Below are 19017 nucleotides of genomic sequence, written 5' to 3'. Positions count from 1 at the left end.
CTATTTGGGCTATACATTGATGAGATAGCAGAGTTTATTCAACACGAGCCGGTGGAGGTATAGATCTCAGTGGAGCCACAGTTCATATCTTACTATATGCAGATGACATTGTGTTGGTCTCAGATTCAGCTCAGGGATTACAACATCATTTATTAGCATTAGATGATTTTTGCATACAAAGAGGCATGACAGTGAACCTTGGTAAAACCAAGGTTCTTATATTCCATACATTAGCTCAAATACGCAAACAGAGTACTTTCATGGGAGCAGGAGGGAGTATTGAGGTCACTGGATCATATGTATATTTGGGAGTCACCTTTACAGCAGCTTCAGGGATTTTCTCAATGACACAGGCAGCTCGTGACCGCCTCACTAGAGGATACTCAACATTGGCTCTTATGGAGCGACAGTGTCATCAGGCACATTTCCAGGATCCCCGCACCAAGGGGTGGCTCTTTGATACTCTAGTCACTCCAGCACTGATGTATGGAGCAGCTATATGGGGGCCAAGCCTTGCCAATTATGTATGGACATTGATGGAGAGACCTCAGGTGATCATGATATCTAGATTGATTCGCAACAAGGCCTCAGACCCACATGACATTGTGCGAGTAGAGCTTGCCACACCGCCCATGCTAGTCGAGGCATTATTTCAGACAGTCTGCTTCCTCCACAGATTTCAGGATATGGATAGAGATCGCATTGCATATATAGAGCATATATGGCATCTCAGGAGATGGCTCGAGCGGGGGATACCACATCATGGTATGCACAGACTAGAGCTTGGTTTGACAGACATGGGCTGGCCATTAGACTCCCACCTCTTCTATATGATACTCAGGCTCCCACTTACACCCTCTCTCTCTCTGAGAGGAACAGAGTCATCAGACAGGAGATATGGCATATTTATATACAGAGGACATGGGTCAGCCCTGCACAGCCACTGCCATCGAAGATGGCACATTATTATACACAGTTCTTGAGCATATCAGAGCAGGGATTCATAGAGATTCCGAGATATATGCAGATGTATATGCCACATCAATTGAGAGTTCTTATTGGATAGCTCAGGGTATCATCACATCAGCTTATGATTGAGAGTGGCAGAGCCAGTGGCATCCCATGGGAGGAGAGTATATGCCTTTGTTCTCAGATGCGCGTCATACTCAGAGTTGAGATCTAGATACACATTGAGCAGCTCACTTCAGGGATGTATGACTGATATGGATCAGAGATCATTTGGCCATTTTCTGGGAGAGGCATGGCACATCAGAGAGCAGAGCACACAGCGGGTCCCAGTCAGAGAGGAGCCCACCCAGACGACTATTACACAGTTCTTTTAGACAGACAGAGTGAGAGCTACTGTACCAGCCTCCAGCCAGACCTCCGGGCTCACACTACAGCAGGCTGAGGACGAGCGTACCCGACGCCGCATGAGGATCCGTGGGTTTCGGACCCCACAGCCACACCAACAGGAGATCCGGAGGATTCTTGATCTACATTGACAACAGACTGAGATCCGACGACACTCGACACATTGGATCTCAAACCTCCAGCTTGCTCTTTCTCCACCGCCCATGTACCACATCCTGCATCCACGAGGGATCACCTGCTATTAGCGACTTCGACGACTGCTACTACATCCCAGGATAGTATATCTCCCTGCATCTGTTACATATACACATCGCACCACTTTATCATAGCCGACAGTTGTTCCCCTATCACAGCCGACATTTGTTCCCCTTTTGTAGCCATTATCTGGAGTACCAGAGCTACATACACACATACACATACACGACACTTATCACACTCACAGCACCGTATTTTCAATTTCCAGTTTTTAGCTTTTCATTCAGCACTTTTATTTTGGATAGCTGGATCTCATCAGTTGTATCACAGTTTGTCTCATAGGCCAGTTTTGGTCTTTAGAAGACGTTAATATAACTTTCTTTCTTTCTTTCTCTCTCTCTCTCTCTCTCTCTCTCTCTCTCTCTCTCTCTCTCTCTCTCTCTCTCTCAGCTTTAAGCTATCTCGCTCTCTCTTTCATTCTTTCTCGCAAATGTTTTCTTGGTAAATGTTACTTTTGGGTTTTTGAAACTTTTTCCTCAAACCGGCGTCGTTATATGCGTTTCTATTAGTGTCACTATATGCGTCGCTATTAGCATCGTTGTTTGCGTCACTATTTGCGTCGCTAATAGAATTAGCGACGCAAATAGCGACACCGCTTTTTTGCGTCGCAAATGGTCATAGCTATTGTCCCATTCCCTTGTAGTGTGTCCTAGTATTTTACCCCCCTTTCGGAACCAGTGGAGGCATCAAATTGGCGATCTGAGCAGCATAGAGGAAGGTATTATTTTATACACGTTTTTGTCTACAAGAGTTTTATCTTCTCATGATGCAAGAATAAACTGACAGGCTTCATCTCTGTTAGTATTCTTATATATTTTCTATTTCTTTCTGTGAGTATTCTTCTACGTCTTCTATTTCTTCGAACCCCTTCTCTTCTGTGGGCTAATTTGGGGCTGATATCTTTAGTCATATTTAGAGAATTAGCTACAACATTGTTCTTTTAATTCATTTCTTACTCTACAGAAGACATCTTGTCAAAATATGCAAGTATTATACGGCCCTATGATAGGGCGATATTTTTAGATCATTCATAGATGCTTTGAGTTGAATTAAGAGGAGCTTTTTCTCTTATTTCGTGGCTGTGGTAACTTATCCTTATCAAGAACTCAATTTGAAGCTCTCTTGAAGCAAGTCTCTTTGCTGATGGGATGTAGAGTTATTTATGATGCATGACAGCATATTGTACTTGATTTTATAATTTGTGATTGCTCTTATAGTCAAGAAAACAAGCTTGATTTGAGTTAGAACTTATGAGATAATACTCTTATGATCTTTTCTAAGAACATGCAGTTGGAAGCTCTATTAACATCTTCAAGAACTTGGCTTGAAACCTTCAACCCTTCTCTTATCTCTACCATCTCCAGAGTCTAAGCTCTTGAACCCCCGTACATTCTTCTCTCTCAAATCCCTGTGATTGACTGTGAAGTACCTCTTGAACCTTTAAACATTCACCATAATCTACTTATCTCTTGAAGGCACATCTCTATCTATCTTGTCCAGTTTTCTTGCCAAAACCCTGTGGTGACCTTCAACCCTATGCCCTGTGACACCAGATCACTCTTTCTTCTTCTCTTAGTTCATAGTGCTATTTGCTACTGATAAACTGCGATCGCACGTCGCACGATTTCGCCAATCCTTCTTTTTGCATAAAATCCCCCAAAAATGGCTAAAAGCCACTTACTTTTTTTACATGTTATCCTATTCTAGAAGTTGTCTACAACTTTTGGATATTTACAAGAAATAATATCTAAAATATCAAAAATAGGCTAAACTTGTCCAAAAATCTAATAATTTTGAACCATTCATACTACAGACACTAACACTAATGACTAATATGACATTAGCTCTCTAGATCAATAAAAAAACTGAATGACAATGCACTCTAGAGTTTTTCACACTATGTGTGTGTAGTGGCATGACATCCACCCCCTCTTAACCTGCACATCCTCTGACATGTGCCAAAGTCTTATGGATTTGTAGTGTCAAAAGAAGTATCCTCTGCCATGTCAATGTCCTCATCTTTTGCCTCTTCTTCTTCCATATTCTCATGTTCATACTCAGTATCCAACTCCTTCAACTCATATGCTAAAGACTCCCTATGTTTAAAGATCTTGATACATTTTCTAGCCACATTTAATGCATCTCATCCATCTCATTTAATGCATAGGTAGCATTGTCAAAAACAAACCTTACCACATATGGACCAAACCATCGCTTTTCCATCTGTGACTAGCACTATGCTGATTTTCCAAGTTGCTGTCATAAACCAGCACCCACTCTCCTTCATGTATAGCTCATGGTCGAAGTCTGTGTCACTTGTCAAACCTCTTCTTATTCTTAATCCTTGTAGTCTTTAGCTTTTTCATGGTTGTCTCAACATCTTCATGCCTTCTTTCTAACTGTCTAATGCATAGGACCAGCAAATCTTCTCTCTTCAAACCCTCTTCCCATGGTAGAACACTACAAGTAGCAATAATCTCCTCAATAGGCATGATTGGATATGTTCAGTAGGCATATACCCTGTAATTGCACTATGAGTGGTCTTATCATCCCATAAAGTAAAGAGTAACATTATTGGCCACTCTTTCATCCTGCCCTTGAATGACTTTGCTAATGCCTTAATGATAGGCTGATGACCTCTTTCACTTTTGCCATTTGCTTCAGGATTGTAGGTTGAAGTTAAAGCTAGCTTGATACTCAATCATGAAAAGAAGTCACAAGCCTCATCTGCATCCAAAATTCCTCTATCTGCAACCACTTTACCAAAACAACCATACCGGAAAAAGACTTCTTCCAATAAGAACCTACAAAGTGCTTGAGTAATATTTGTACTAAGAGCTCAACCTTCCACTTGATTTGTTAAGTATTCTTGTGTAAGCACAAGATATCTCATATTCCATAAACCTATAGGCATGGTAACCAAATCAACTACCCATTTGTAATGGATAGGCAATGGATAGGTTGGTTGGAACCCATCTCTATGCTTTACCATGGAATACATCTGACAGTCTCACTGTATGATTCCACATAATGCTCCACATCTTTATACATGTTCTACCACCAATACTTCTCTTTTATCTTGGCAAATGTGCCCCAAACTCCTCTATGTCTAGCCCATAAACTTTCATGAAACTCCTGCATCACCTGTTGTTGAGAAGCCCTATCTCCTAATACACGAAGATGAAGAGGAGCTAATGGAAGATGAAGAGGATGATGTGATAGGTGCTGAAAATGACTTTATGATAGCAAGAAATGAGTATGTAGTTGTTGTTACTACAGATATAGATCTGAAAGCAACAAGTACAATTGTCTCATTAATGTAAGTACAATTGTTATAATAGCAAATACAACAGGTACAACTTGTTGAGATATCGAGCTCCACTCGTGATATGCCAGGGTGACCGTTGTGCATTTATGTCACCGACTTGTCAGTTGCACATGTGGTTGGTACACCGCCCATGAATAATAGCTACATGACAGCTATCCTTATCTACTCTAGTTCGTGGCTCAGTTAGTATGCCACCTTAGTTAGTTGAGTTTGGTTTAAGACCCATATATAGGGTTCTTCTATTTCTTTGTACTAGAGTTCTTTTTGGCTTACACAACTAAGAATAGGAAAACTGTTTTCAGCCTCCACCTTTGTGTGTATTCCCCCATTGTGCAAGCAAGAAAGCTACAAGTGAGACTCCTTCCTTCTCTCCCACAATCGTGACATGGTATCAGAGCCTGGTTCGTGGTAAGGAGCTCAAGAAAGCAAGCCAAGCTCGCGGTGTTCTGGTAAGAGGAGCAGTGTTGCTTTCATTTTCTGTTTTGGGAGCAAATCTCTGCAGGTAGCACAGCCGGAAATTGCAAGAGTGCATTGTCTCAGGTTGAGATGCCCTTCGCGGTGAAGCAAGTTTTTTTTATTTGAGGCCATTTCAGGGCCTGTTTTGGAGGCGGAAGTTTTCTGCACGCACTCAGGAAAAGGCCCAGTTTTATGTTGTGCAGCCACTGTTCTACAGGTCTGTGAAAAATTACTATAGAAATTGCATCGTATGCCTGTGCGCAGAGACATTGGGAGTTACAAAATCATCCTTGTTGCCTATTGATGCAAAATCGTCACTAGGAAGTGACTATGTGGTTAAATACCACTTTCGTCAGTTTTGCAGATTTGCCCTTGTGAGGCTGAAGCTATGTTCTCTGCAGTGACACAATTTTTCTGTAGCATTCTGTAATGGCGTCTGATTCTCTTTCACAGATTGTAACTGAAAAGCTTGACAAGAACAACTTCCAAGCATGGAAGTTTAGAATGACGAATTTCCTTATGGGAAAAGGATATTGGGAATTTGTTGCAGGAAATGAAGAAGAACCAGTTCTTCTTGATGTTCCCAATCAACAGCAAATGCAGGCATTCAAAGCATGGCATGAGATAGCCAGGAAAGTTATGTACTGACTGTCTATCAGTATTTCAGACTCTATGATTGTGCATATTCAGGATGCAAGTACGCTAAAGGAGGCATGGGATACTTTGTCAAAAATGTATAGCACAAATACGCAAGCCAGGAAAATGCAGCTCAAGCAAGAGTTGCATAATGTGCAAAGAGAAAATATGAGCATCAATGACTACCACATGAAGGTGAAGAAGATTGCAGATGCACTTGCTTCCATTGGGTCGCCAGTGGAAGATGATGATTTAGTTTCTGTGACCTTGAATGGTCTAGGAAAGGATTATGCACAGTTCCAAATATCCATTTTCATCCGTGAAAGATTTCCTGATTTTGAGGAGTTGATTGCTCTTCTAATTTCTGAGGAGCAGAGAAATGGTGGTGCATCTTCTTCAGGTGGAACTTCAAAAGAAGCTGTCTTCTACTCAAATGCTGGAAGAGGTAGAGGCAAAGGTAGAGGAGGCCGATTTGGAGGCCGTGGTAGAAATCAGAATGTGCAGCAAACTCAAGAAAACCAGTCCTATGGAGGAGGACGTGGTAACTCTAGAGGCAGGGGGAGCCAAAGAGGTCGTGGTGGATGGCAAAGAGGCCAAAATGCAAACAGCAATGTTGAATGCTACTACTGTGGTAAAATGGGTCATATGGCTAAAGACTGCTATAAAAAGCAGAATGACATCATGAATGGGAAATTGCAACAAGGAAATTATGCATCTTCTAGTAGACAGGGTGATGACAGAAATGAGCATTTATTTATGGTGAAACACATGGACAATTATGGGACAAGTGCAGAAGAAAGCAACGATGTATGGTATGTTGACTCAGGTGCATCAAACCACATGACAGGTCATGCAGAATGGATGGAGGATGCAAGGAAAATGGAAAAACCAGGATTTGTGGAGACTGGTGATGATACTACACATCCTATTGTGCAGATTGAAAAAATTCATTTGTCTATGCAGGATGGGAAAAAGAAATACCTGTCAGATGTATTTCATGTCCCAAATATCACCAAGAATCTGGTTTCTGTTGGTCAAATGGTTGAGTAGGGCTTGCAGGTCAGATTTAATCCTCATGGATGCTTTGTTGAGGATATGAAAAATAAAGGTCGCTTGATAGCAAAAGGAAAGAAGAAGGGTAGAATGTTTATGTTGGATGCAGACATGCCTGAATTGAGTGCAGCAATGTTTGCACATGGGACCGGTGTAGTTGCAGATATTGATATCTAGCATAAATGCATTGGTAATGTTAATGTACAACAACTTAAATCAATGCAAGCCCAAAATATTGTTGCAGGATTGCCTAAATTCAAGGTTGCAGAAATGCATAAGGTATGTGAAGCGTGTCAGTTTGGAAAACAGGCAAGGAAACCATTTCCTAGACATGTTCAAGAGAGTAAGAAGCCATTGGAATTAATCCACTCTGATGTGTGGACTACTAAAGCTGCATCTCTTGGAGGCTGTCATTATTTTGTCACTTTTATTGATGACTATAACAGAAAAGTTTGGGTGTATTTTATGAAAAAGAAAAGTGAAGTTTTTGGGCATTTCAAAACTCTTAAAGCTATGGTTGAAAAAGAAACAGGCCTGTAGATAAAATGCCTAAGGTCAGATGGAGGGGGAGAGTACCTCTCAAATGAGTTTGCAAGGTTCCTGCAGGAGCATGGCATAAAGTAGCAATATTCATGCAGTCATACCCCACAACAAAATGGAATTGCAGAAAGAAAAAATAGGCATATTGGAGAGGTATCTCGTGCCATGCTCAACGAAAAAGACTTTCCAGATTTTTATTGGGCTGAAGCAGTTGCTACAGCAGTCTACATAATGAACAGGACTCCCACTGCAGCAATACATGGCATGACTCCAGAGGAGAGGTATACTGGTAGGAAACCAGATATTTCTCATTTGAAAATTTTTTGCTGCATTGCCTATGTTCATGTGCCAGATGAGTTGAGATCCAAGTTGGATCCAAAAGCTGAGAAGTGCATCTTTATTGGTTATTCTCTGCAGCAAAAAGGGTATAGATGCTATAACCCTTCTATTCGTAAGTTTATAGTGAGTAGAGATGTTGTTTTTTATGAGATGAGTAGCTGGTACAAATCAGTAAATGTGATTGATAATGTAGATGCACAAAATGGTAATGTTGCACAGAATTCTCAGCAGCAGTCACAAGATATTAGTGGACCTAGAGCATCCTCTAGCAGTGGTTCACATTGTTCACCATGGACAGGCAGATTGAGATCAGGAGAATCTTCTCAAGACAGTGCAAATAGTGGTATGCAGGTATCATGAAAAGGAAAAGAGAAGGTAGATCAGCCCATGTTTGATGTGAATGCAGGTCACTCTTATGTGGCAGTGTTATGCTTCAATAAGAACACAATTTTTGGAAGAGTTATATGAGGATGATTGGCTAAAAATAGGCCAATATCTCAGCCTCATGTGACAAAGAAGGCTGAGTGGTCTAAAGCTGAATTCAAAAGGACTAAAAGAAAAACTTATGGGTTTTTCTTGAAAGATGGATATTTATGGAAGCATGCAAAGAAAAAGAGAGATGGCAATATCAAGAGTTGAGCAATTTATTATCATGCCCAATAGAGGTAGACAATTAGTCTCTACCACTACATGAGCTCCCGTAAAATACTCCCTATCACACTTAAGGTTTGTCACTACACCCCAAAGCTCTCTTTTAACTTTAGAATATCATCATTGCCGTTCATTGAGGACCTTTGCTCCAAACCAAATAGCATACATATTCCCATCAGCATCATCCTAACCCGCTATCTAACCAATTCCAATTAGGCTTGTATCCACGGTGAGAATAATGGGCTGCCCATTCTCATGATTTGCTCTCTTTAGTGTTGGGGCTGAAATCAATAAGCTCTTTAACTTCTGAACTACCTTGGTATGTTGTTTACCCCACCAAAACTTTTTCCCTTTTCTCAAGAGCTAATATAAACTTTCAGCCACATGAGCAAAATGTGGAATCCATATCAAGTAAAAGAAACATGCATCCAAAAATCTTCTCTCCTTTGGATACATTCGAACATGTCTCCCACATCTTGCTTATGGCATCAATCTTTACTGGTGAGGGCTTTCTCCCATATGGTCCACACATGTACCCAACAACTAATACTTCCTCCACTCTAAAAACTGACTTTTCTCTTGACATAGTTAAATATACTTCTTCAAGACAGCTCAAAATCCTACAACACATCATTAAGAAAGGGTAAAGTCAACTAAGGAATATACTCCCTCAAAACTTTATGCATAGCATTCATCATATATGCCACTGAATTGGTTGCTCCCTGTGGAAGTGTACACATCCTAACCAATCCAAGCAGTGTCTTCATGGTAGTGATATCCCAACTTTCCAATGCAAGTTGAAACTAATCATATCCTAAATATAAATCCCCCATAGAGTAAATTTCCTTGCCTGCAAATGCTTCTGCAAATTCATCCACTATCAAGCTTGATCCAACATTCCTTATGGTGACTTTATTAACTAGTTGTAAATCATGTATAAACCTCAAAGCAATATTCTTCTTAGGAACAATAAACCACTAATTCAAATATGGAGCTGAAGAAGGCTCCAAAATCTGTATTCTGATCTTCTCATTCAAAAACTCCAACAGCTTAGGAAAATATGCTCGAGGCACTAGAATAGGCTTTAAATTCAATGGCATATGAGGTACTATAAAGATTACCATAGGTGCGGATCAACACATCCAATTTCATCTAGCTGAAACGCAAAGGATTTCCCATGCCTTGCCAACATCTACAAAAAACAAGCTCTTTCTATAGGCAAAAGAAAGCTTGTATCACCAATTTTCAACTTTTGTAAAGTTTGACCTATAAATTTATGTCCTACTCCATGTGGATCCCGCAAACTAGGCTGTTAAGACACTTTTTCAACCAACCCATCACTTTCAGGTGGTAAAGGCAAAGCCACATGCTTAACCTTTTTTGCAACTATTTTGTACTTTGTATCTACCCTTGCTTCAGCCCTGTTTTGTAGCCCATATTGCAGCCCATAACATTCATGCTCAGCAAACTCTTGAATAACTTCATACATGTCTAAAGTGTCAACATAAATAACCTCCTTTTTTGCCATGTTTTCAGTATTAATTGGTGCAAAAATTTTAGCCACTGTATCAACATCAACTAGCCTTGAAAACAACCTTGAAATACCTTCATTTGTAGCCATCAAACCATATGTCTTTAGCTCTTTTTCATCCCATCATACATATTTCTATTCAGCCCTACACATGGCTAAAATATTCTTAAAACTGCCAAGACTACATGCTATCCATTCATGCAATCCAAACACAAACAAAGGTTCCCCCTTTCTTGGAGGCATAATTATCTTCCTAGAGGCACTACCATAGGCTCCACTTACAACAGTGCTCTCTAAAAACCCTTAAACTTTTATGCATTAGGTGGCATGGGATTATCCCATAGACTATCCCAATTGCGGGCATGATTCACACAAACAGTGAGAAACTGTACCATCTTTGTATTGTCTTTACTCCAAATCCGAGCATATGAAGAACCATCATCCAAGGCTTTTATTTCCATGCTTGATTCTGAAATATAGGGTTGCCCCAAAATCATCGGATAACTACATGAATCTTGCACAAAAAAATGATATTCATCCCTAACATCTCCAATAGTCACAAGCACATTTGGATAAGCCGCATAGAGATCCCCTGATTAATTGTTTATTGCCTGAACATGCCATCCTGGATCTACATCAATTGGCCAACCTCCATTCTCATACAAGCTATGTGCCATAACATTGATTTCGGAGCCATGATCCAAGAGAGCTATGCAAGCCATCTCTCTTTCTCCCACTTTAACAATTGTCTCTATTGTAGCACGACCCCAATGTGTTCGTGAATAATGATTGTTTGGAATACAATGAGCATCTTATTCATCATGTGCTTGTTGATGGACATCCCCATTATACATAGCCTTCTCTCTATGCTTATTGTTGCCCATAAAACCAATTTCAATCACAAACTTGTTGTCTACACTCCCATTTAACCCATTTTCAACATCAGCCTGCTCCAAATCAGCATTACATGCATCATCATATTCCCTTTGAAGTTGTTTCTCTATGTCTTTGTCAACCTACATCAATGCTTGCAAAACTTCACCATCAAATTTTCTTTTTCGTTTTAGTATATCAATGATTGCATCATGAAATTCACGGTTCACGATTCCAAGAACTTTGCCAAGTGTGAATTCCACTCTACTACTAAGTATGCAATCTTCTAAGATCTTTTTAAGGTTTGTGGCAATCTCAAGATCCGATTATAACTTGTAATCGGGCTGCTTGCCCCTTTTCTTACCTTCTTGTTTCTTCTCTTGAGATGCATCCTCCATAACATGCTCAGGTATGGCTTTTCAACCTCTTTTTGCTGGTCCATTTTACTTCGTGTTATGCATTTAGATGGGCCTAAAGAGGAAGGACCAACAATGTCTTCATATCTTCTTCTCTTTTCTTCTACAAGAGCTTCTTGATTATGAACCTCAGCTAAATAAGCATAGGCTAAAAGTGAATCCACTAGTGCACTCCATCTTGTTCTCCCTTATATACTTTGACTTGCATCAGCCAATTCAGTCTTTGCAGTCTTGCCCTTTTCCATGCAATCTAATGCTTGCATCCAAACACGAAATTTTACTTCAGTCATGCCTCCTTTACAAGCTTCATCAGTCTTTCAATTCTCAACCTGTATGTGGCTGCATCTATGGCAGCAAATGCTATCATTGCTGCCATCTCTTGCAACCTCTTCTACATATGCAGCCATTTCCAAAGTTTGGCTCTATTGGAAGACCAATTTCAGTTGCATGTATTTTTCCATCTTTCCAAAACTAACCTTTTCGCTTCCGCTTCATGGTAGGATGTATAGTCTTGCTTTTCATGCTGTAAACTGTCACACCAAATGCATCTCCTCTTGTATCCTTCTCTATACGGCCTTTGGGCTATTGCTTGTCCCTTCTCTTTTACCTTGACATTCAATTTTTTGACCTTTGCATTGATTTATGTCAATTTCAGCCTCAAATCATGCATGCCCTTGATTAATTCATCGATATCATCACCTTTAAGAGTCAGACCAACAAGTATAGCCAGTTGTTCTACCATAGCCACAAGCACGTTGCCTACAATTTCAGTCCCCTTCTAAGCACTAGCAAGTGTGGTGCATGTACCCCATCTTAATTTCATCCACTCTCTCTATTTATCAACATATGCATTGCCTCAGTTACATTAGCCCAATCTGATTTCAGCCCTGTTTCAGAGAAGAGGCATCTTCTAAATGAGCAGTCAACTTCTCCTACAAAACAGGATCTATGGCCTTCAGAAACAAATCAATTTTTTGACTCTCCAATCATTGCTGCTCATCAGCATCCAACTGCGCATACCGACTTTCCAATTCACGGAGCAAAGCTATAGTAGCCAACCCTTTATTATGCTTTTCAATCCAATCTGCAAATGCTTCCGTTGGTCAGAATTCTCATGGATCACTTCTTCTCCCAATTCGGAGTGCTGTGTTTGCTGCTTGTAAACTGCGATTGCACGTCACGTGATTTTGCATATCCTTCTTTTTGCATAAAATCCCCCAAAAATGGTTGAATGCCACTTGCGTTTTTTACATGTCATCCTATTCTAGAAGTTGTCTATAGCTTTTGGATATTTACAAGAAATAATATCTAAAATATCAAAAATAGGCTAAACTTGTCCAAAAATCTAGTATTTTTGAACCATCCATACTAGGGACACCAACACTAACGACGAATATGGCATTGGCTCTCTAGATCAATAAGAAAGTGGAATGACGATGCACTGTAGAGTTTTTCACACTGTGTTCACATAGCGGCATGACAACGCTAGTCTTTCCCAAAGTGAAATCAACTATGTTTGCATCTGGACAATGTGTAGTTGAAGATCTTGAGATTTGGCATAAGAGGATTGGTCATATTACTGTTCAAAGGTTGCATACTATATGCAAAAGAAGCAATTGAGGCTTACCAAAGTTTACCTATACTGATTTAGATCATGTTTGTGATGCATGTTAGTTCAGAAAGCAATGTTATGAGACATATTCAAAATAACTCTAGGCCACTATAGTTAATCCATTTTAATGTTTGGGGGCTAGCCCATAATGCTACTCTTGGTGGATCAAGACATTATATGACATTCATTGATGATTTCAATCAATATACATGGGTGTATATCCTGAAGCATAAAGATAAGGTACTTGCTATTTTTAAGGACTTTAAGCAGCAAGTTGAGAAAGAATTTGTTTGCTCATCACTTGCTTGAGATTTGATAGTGGGATGAATATGTATCAAATGAATTTGATATATTCTTGGTAGAGAATGGCATTCACAGGTAGCTTACTTACAGTTACACTCCACAGTAAAATGGAGTAGATAAGAATAGGGTCCTTATGGAAACTACTCATGTGATACTTAATTAGAAGAATATGCCATTGTATTATTGGGTTGAAGACCTTATGACAATGTACATAAGTCTAGTGACATTAGCCATTTGAAAGTCTTTGTTTGCATTTGTACACATTCCAAATGAGAAAAGAAGGAAGTTAGATCCTAAAGCACATAAGTGTGTGTTCATTGGCTATACACAGGAGCGAAAAGCATATAAATGCTTTGGTCCATCTACACAAGAAGTGGTAATCAATAGAGATGTTATCTTTGATGAGTTGGCATCATGGTATGGCTCACCTGTTGCTATTCCACATGATGTATCTTCAAATCATGCATCTATTGATATTTCGCACCAAAGTGCTACTATATATGGGCCTACATGTGATGTATCTCTGAGTGTTTCACATTGGACTGGCAGGTTAAGTTGTTATGCATCACCATCCATTAACAATGCTATATTCGTGAAGGGGAGAAATGAGACAAAAGACAAAGGAAAAGAGAAAGTTCTTAATGATGCTCCTGGATTTTGACATCTGGATATGACTCAATAGACAACTTGGATAGTAATCTTGGAATTCATCTATGTATACTCCTAGAGTTCGGCTAGATATGTACCACCTCATGAAATAGGGAAATCAAGAAATCCACCACAGTTAAGAGGCTCACATAGAGGGTTAGATACCCTATTGACAAGCTTACGTACAATGGATTTTCACTAAAGCATTATGCATATATGACAAAGGTCATGGAATAAAAAAGAGATTGCTACATTTAATGAAGCTATCATCGACAAGAATTGGTGTAAAGCAATGGATGAGGAGATGAATGTAGTGGCTAAAAATCAAACTTGGAAATCGGTTGCATTACCTGATGGGTAAGAAGTCAATTGGATGTAAATGGGTTTACAAAGTTAAGTGCAAGTTTGATGGTAGCATTGAAAGGTATAAATCTAGGTTAGTGGGTAAAGGCTATGCACAACAATATAGTCTAGATTATGAAGGGAAATCTGGCCATGTTGCCAAAATGGCAACTATCAAGATAATGATTGCATTAGCTACAATAAAGGGCTAGAAATTACAGCAAATGGATGTTAAGAATGCATTTTTGAATGGAGACTTAGTAGAAGAAGTATTCATGGGTCAACTGGAAGTATATATGCACCCTCAATATCCGAATTATGTCTGCAAGTTGAAAAAAGTGTTCTATGGGTTGAAACAGGCTCCAAGAGACTAACATACATAGATTAGTGCTTACTTGCAAAGTCTTAGATTTACAGTTGGCACAAATGACCATAGTGTATTTACAAAGAAAACAAATGCAAGACTTGTGGTATTATCATCTATGTAGATTATCTAATCATTATAGGAAATGATGATGTTGGGATACAAGATGTTATGACTATATTTAGGAAGAAAACATATGCAAGACTTGTGGTATTAGTTATCTATGTAGATGGCCTAATCATTACAAGAAATGATGATATTGGGATACAATATGTTATGACCATACTGAAAATTAAATTTGATATGAAGGATTTGGGAGAACTAAAAATCTTTCTTGGTATTAAGGTTATAAATTCAATTAATGGATTATGGCTGATGCAAAGACCATATGCACTTGAGATGCTGAAGAAATATTGTACAATAGATTGCAAACCCTTGGATACTCCATTGGATTAGAATACTAAGCTAGATGTAAATATTGGAGCTGAAATTTTAGATCTTACTATGTACAGGAAAATGGTAGGAAGTTTCATCTACCTTATCATCAATAAGCTTGATCTCAATTACTCAGTTGGACTTATCAGTTAGTTCATGCAAAAGCCTAGAAAACCCCACTTGGATACAGTAAGGAAAATTATGTGCTATGTCAAGGTTACAATAGACTATTGACTAGTCTATGAGAGTGGTAAGCACTTGAAACTCATGGGATATACTAATGTAGATTGAGCAGGTTGTCCATATGATAGACAGTCTACTAGTGGGTATGTATTCAAACTTGGAAATGGAAAGATCAGCTGGAGTAGCAAGTATTAACATTCTGAGAGAGAAAGAGAGAGAGATGGACCATGACAAAGACATAGACTTCAAGGGGTAGCAGTCATGCTACCTTGTGTTCATTTCATTCCATCATTACACACTCTATCAAGTCAATTGTGTACCTTACACTTGCAAAACAAAGTGACCTAAGTACTAACCATGGTTAAGACAGTATGACTTAACTTTATTCAACTAGGATATGCCTATGAGCTTGAATCTCAACACTCCCCCTCAAGCTAAAGTGGGGTACTTCACTCCAAGTAGTTCTCTAAAATGCACAAACTTATCTTTACCCGATGACTTGGTAAAGATTTCTATAGCTTGGTCTTCTGTCCTCACATGGACCAAATCAATGTCACTTGCAATCACTTTTTCTCCGATAAAGTGATAGTGTACCTCAATGTGCTTAGTCCTAGCATGATAGACATGATTACTGGCTAGGAGCACACTACTCATATTTTCACAATAGAGTGTGGCATGTTTGACTTCCTGCATGCCCAAATCATCAAGAAGCTTCATGAGCCATGCTGCCTCACATGCAGCTAGTCAGCACCTCTATACTCTGCCTCAGTACTAGAGAGTGCAACTGTAGGTTGCTTCTTACTACTCCAGCTGACCATACTACTACCAAGGGAAAATGCATATCCACTAGTAGATCTCCTATCATAGGTACTTCCTGCCCAATCAGCATCTGTATATCCTATAAGCTCCAAATACTTACCATGCTCATAGAATAGACCATAATCTGATGTATCCTTCACATACCTCAAGATCCTCCTCACTACATCCAAGTGCGGCTTCATAGGCTTCTACATGAACTGGCTAATCACTCCAACTAAATAGCTAAGATCTAGTTTAGTAATCGTGAGATAAATCAGGCTACCCACCATTTGTCTATACATAGTGACATCTCAATCTCATGTCCAACATCTGCAAGTAGCTTAACATTTTGCTCCAATGGAGTGCTCAAAGACTTGCAATCCAACATACCATACTTGGTCAACATGTCTTGTGCATACTGCTTCTGCAACAACCAAGTACCATGAGGTGTAGAGACAACCTTAATCCCAAGGAAATATTTCAATTCACCCAAATCTTTGACCTGAAATTCAACATGTAACATTTCCTTGATCTCTCCAATTCCTGTGTCATCATCACCTGTAATGATCAAGTTATTCACATAGATGACTAATATCACATAACCAGCCCTTGTCTTCTTTGTGAATAGGCTATGATTAGCCTTTCCCATAGTAAAACCAAGTTTCTGTAAGCATGTACTTATCTTAGCATTCCAAGCTCTAGGTGCTTGCTTCAACCCATATAATGCTTTCTTCAATCTACACACATATGTAGGAAAATATGGATGTTCATAGCCCTCAAGCTAATCCATGTATACTTCCTCAACCAAATCACCATTGAGAAAAGCATTCTTCACATCCATCTGATACATACTCCATCCTTTAGATGCTATCAATTGTCCTCATGGTTGCCATTTTAGCAACATGACTGAATGTTTCCTCATAATCAAGACCATATTGTTGTGCATACCCTTTTGCCACAAGTCTTGCATTGTATCTTTCCAATGTGCCATCTGAATTGCACTTCACTTTGTATACCCATTTGCAACCAATAGCCATTTTTCCTTCAGGCAAATCAACCAAATCCCAAGTGACATTTTCAGCCAATGCCGAATATTCCTCATCCATTGCCTTGCACCAATGATCATCCAAGATATCTTTAGAAAACTTTGTGGGTTCCTTGAAGCTAGTGACTTTTGCCATATATGCATAGTGCCTCACTGTGTAACCACTGTATATGTAAGTCTATCCACAAGCTTCCTGAATCTTTCTGATCTCCTCAATTGAGGTGCAGTATGAGACTCTATACTCTCATGAGGTGGTACGTATCTATGTCTCACACCAAGAGTCACAACTGATGGAATACCAAACTCACTATCCAAGCTATCAATGCCAGGTGAATCATAACCACAAGTGAGTGGCCCTATAACATCATCAAGTTTTCCTTTGCCTTTATGCACATTTCTCCCCCTCACTAACATACCCCTATCAGTGGACAAAGATGTTGAAGTCCTCAATCTACCTGTCCAAGGACTAACTAATGAAATAGCATCTTTAGAAGGCCCAGAAATTTTTGCACTTTCATTTGTACCTGCATGTACATGAGTATTCTGACACACATCATCATCATTCAGCAAAGTGATTTTCCTCTCGTGCCATGATTTCAGCTCATCAAATACCACATCTCTTGAGAACAATGTCTCATTAGTAGAAGGATTGTTGCATTTATATGCGTTCCTATCTTGTGCATACCCAATAAAGATGGAATTTTCTGCCTTTGGATCAAGCTTCCTTCTCTTTTCATCTAGAACATGTACATATGCCAAGCACCCAAAAACCTTAAGATGGCTAATGTCCGGCTTTATCCCATAAAGCCTCTCATGAGGAGTCACCTCATGTATACCTGCTGTTGGTGTACGATTCATGACATACACTGCAGTCATTACAGCCTCTGCCCAATATGCATTTGATAGGCTTTTCTCATTCAACATGGCTCTTGCCAATTCCATGATCACTGTTAGGGCTCAAATTCTACCGTTTATTTAGTACTATTTCATACATTAGTATTAGTATGCATGTAGTCTTTTGGTTCAGCATATGTAAAGCAATCTTTATACTTCATATGATGTGTCACCTGAAAGTCAGGGCGCAAGCCCAAAACGTCAGGCAGTTCTATTCGAGTAGTTAGTTTCTGATCATGAATGGAATATGACTGTGGGCAGCGCTCAGGAATGGCTGTTGATGTTTGATCCTATCATTTTCTTATCGTGTCTTGAATGTTAATGTTATTCTCTTTCATGTTATTCAATCAATGATGATTATGGTGAACGAAAACAGTGTTGTGTTCAACGATCAGTAATTTTATGCTGCTGAGCATGATGTTTGCTCTGCATTTGAATGTATTTCTTGAATATTATGTGGAGATGAAGGCTAGAAATCTATTCAAGGAGTTTCTTTTCAGTACTGTTGTGTATTCAGGCAGAATGATGTTTTGTGACTGTTATGGTGTGTTAGAAGGCCAAATCACTTTGGCGATCCCTGCTAGGTTCAGGAACATGATTTCTTGGGGGTGCAGATCTGGAATCAGGTTCTAGGAGATTGAGGCGATAGGAATGTTGATGGCATTGGGATTGGGTAAGGTGCCTTTTATGGGCAATCTTTATGTCAGACAATTACCCTTATCTATCCAATCCTATTCTTACCAGAAGCAAGTCCTGGGAAATCAGGGAGGCTTTGGCAAGACAGCAGCAATAGATTGCAGGGCTGGATGCTAGGGGTGGAACAAAGGGTTTGTTTAGGCTGGATGAGGAGCAGTTTATTGATGTTGGGAAAACTTCTTTGGAAGGGGGTGCCTCTACAGGTACCTCAACAGTTTATCATTCTCCTGCCACTTCATCAGAAT

This window comes from Lygodium microphyllum, chromosome 25 (genome assembly GCF_053477565.2).
Source record: "Lygodium microphyllum isolate KBCC chromosome 25, Lygodium_microphyllum_v1.1.10, whole genome shotgun sequence".
NCBI lineage: Eukaryota > Viridiplantae > Streptophyta > Polypodiopsida > Schizaeales > Lygodiaceae > Lygodium > Lygodium microphyllum.
Note: the sequence above shows the minus strand (reverse complement) of the source record.